This window comes from Myotis davidii, unplaced genomic scaffold, assembly GCF_000327345.1.
Source record: "Myotis davidii unplaced genomic scaffold, ASM32734v1 scaffold1437, whole genome shotgun sequence".
NCBI lineage: Eukaryota > Metazoa > Chordata > Mammalia > Chiroptera > Vespertilionidae > Myotis > Myotis davidii.
In genome coordinates, this window is record NW_006288601.1 from 488,255 (window position 1) to 490,644 (window position 2,390).

Here is a 2,390-nt window from a genome sequence, read left to right on the forward strand (position 1 = left end):
AAAGTAGATGAACCCTAAGATTATTTCATCTTAATACCTTAAGAAAGTTTCCAGGCCAGAGTACATACATAGAGTTTTTTTCTTATTATTTAAATAATAATAAGGTACTTGACTTAGAACAAAAATAATTATAATGTAATATATTTCACATATGTAAAGGTAATATACACATATTCACACATGTGTGTATATATATAATTTTTTTGAAAACAAAAGTAGTATAAAAGTCAGGAAGAAAAAAATAGAAGTATGCTATTATAACATTTTAGTATATATATATATATAGAGAGAGAGAGATACACTATATTATATACCCTCACACAACCACTAAAAAGGAACACAAAGATCTATGACTGACAAACCAAAAAGGGAGATAAAATGGAATCATTAAAAAAGAAAGGCTCAATTAGTCCAAAAGAAATAAGGAAAAAAGGGAAAAAATGAATCAGATAAGTCAAAAACAAATATCATGATGATAGATTTAAGTACAAACATATCAGCAATCATATTAAATGTAAATGGTCTAAATACCCTAACTAAAAAGAAAAGATTGTCAGGTTGGACAGAAAAGCAAAGCATAACTATATTCTATCTACTAAAAACACATTTTATTTTATTTTTAAATATATTTTTATTGATTTCAGAGAGGACGGGAAAGGGAGAGAGAGATAGAAACCTCAATGATGAGAGAGAATCATTGATTGGCTGCCTCCTGCACACCCTACACTGGGACGAAGCCCGCAACCCCAGCATGTGCCCTGACGAGGAATCGAACCGTGGCCTCCTGGTTCATAGGTCAATGCTCAATCACTGAGCCATGCTGGCTGGGCTATAAACACATTTTAAATACAAAGTCACATATAGGTTAAAAATAAAAGAATAGAAAAATATACACCATGCTAACACTAATCAAAAGAAAGCTAAAATGATATTATTCAGACTATTATTATTAGATTTCAAAGTAAAGAATATCACAGCTACATAGGGATTAACTTATCAAGACAACATACTAATCTTAAACTTTTATACACCTAATAACATAGCTTCCAAGTCCATAAAGAAACAATTGATATAACTGCAAAAAGAAATAGTCAAATCCAAAAATTATAGTTAGGGATTTCAATGCCAATATCTTAATAATTGATAAACACATAAACACAAAGTCACTAAGGATACAGAAGACTTGATCAATATAAACAACCAACATGTCCTAATTAATTCTTTCCAACAACAACAGAATATACGTTCTTTTCAAGTGCACCTGGAACATTTACCAAGATAAACCGTATCACCCTAGCCAGTTTTGCTCAGTGGATAGAGTGTTGGCCTGGAGACCAAAGATAGACCATATCTTGGATGCATAAAGCAAATCTCAATGAATTTTAAAGAACTTAAGTCATACAAAGTATACTCTCTGACCACAATGAAAAGGCATTAAAGGAAACATACACAAAAAGGATGGTAGATGTTAACATCAAGCTCTACATACTTACCCTGATATATGCTCTAAGTATAAGTTAGGAGTAAGTGCTATGCAATGCCCTACAAGTACCTATACAAGACCAATATTTGTCTTCCTCTCCCATTCATAAAGACCATTCCTGGCGGCCACGGGTCTCTCTTCCGCAGGATGGGGTTTGTGAAAGTTGTCAAGAATAAGGCCTACTTCAAGCGACACCAAGTGAAATTCAGAAGACGGCGAGAGGGTAAAACCGATTACTATGCCCGGAAACGCTTGGTCATCCAGGATAAAAATAAGTACAACACCCCGAAGTACAGGATGATCGTCCGCGTCACCAACAGAGACATCATCTGTCAGATCGCTTATGCCCGTACAGAAGGAGATATAAGTTTGTGCAGCTTATGCTCATGAACTCCCCAAGTATGGTGTGAAGGTTGGCCTGACAAAATATGCTGCAGCATATTGTACTGGCCTGCTGCTGGCCCACAGGCTTCTCAATAGGTTTGGCATGGACAAGATCTATGAAGGCCAGGTGGAGGTGACTGGAGATGAATACAACGTGGAAAGCATTGATGGTCAACCTGGTGCCTTCACCTGCTACCTGGATGCAGGGCTTACCAGAACTACCACTGGAAATAAAGTTTTTGGGGCCACGGGTAGTTCAGAAGAAAGCAAGCTTCCTCAGAGCTCAGGAACGGGCTGCTGAAAGCTAATAAACCAAATCATAATTTTCTATGAAGATTTTCCAGAAGAGAGACAATAAACTTATTAGGCAAACAAAAAACAAAAAAAACAACAACAACAAAAAAAAGACCATTCCTGCCCTTATTACCCTGGCATTTGGAGCTTGCAACTGGGTTCATCTCAGGGTCTATTCCTCTTAGAATGAAAAGAAGACACTTCTTTCACATTCTGGTTGGCTCTTCTC

At 36.2% G+C, this 2,390-nt stretch overlaps 1 pseudogene; it reads left to right on the forward strand.

The window, feature by feature from the left end:
- Positions 1 to 1,609: 1,609 nt before the first annotated feature.
- LOC102769601 lies at positions 1,610 to 2,168 on the forward strand (annotated as a pseudogene).
- The last annotated feature ends 222 nt before the right edge of the window (positions 2,169 to 2,390 follow it).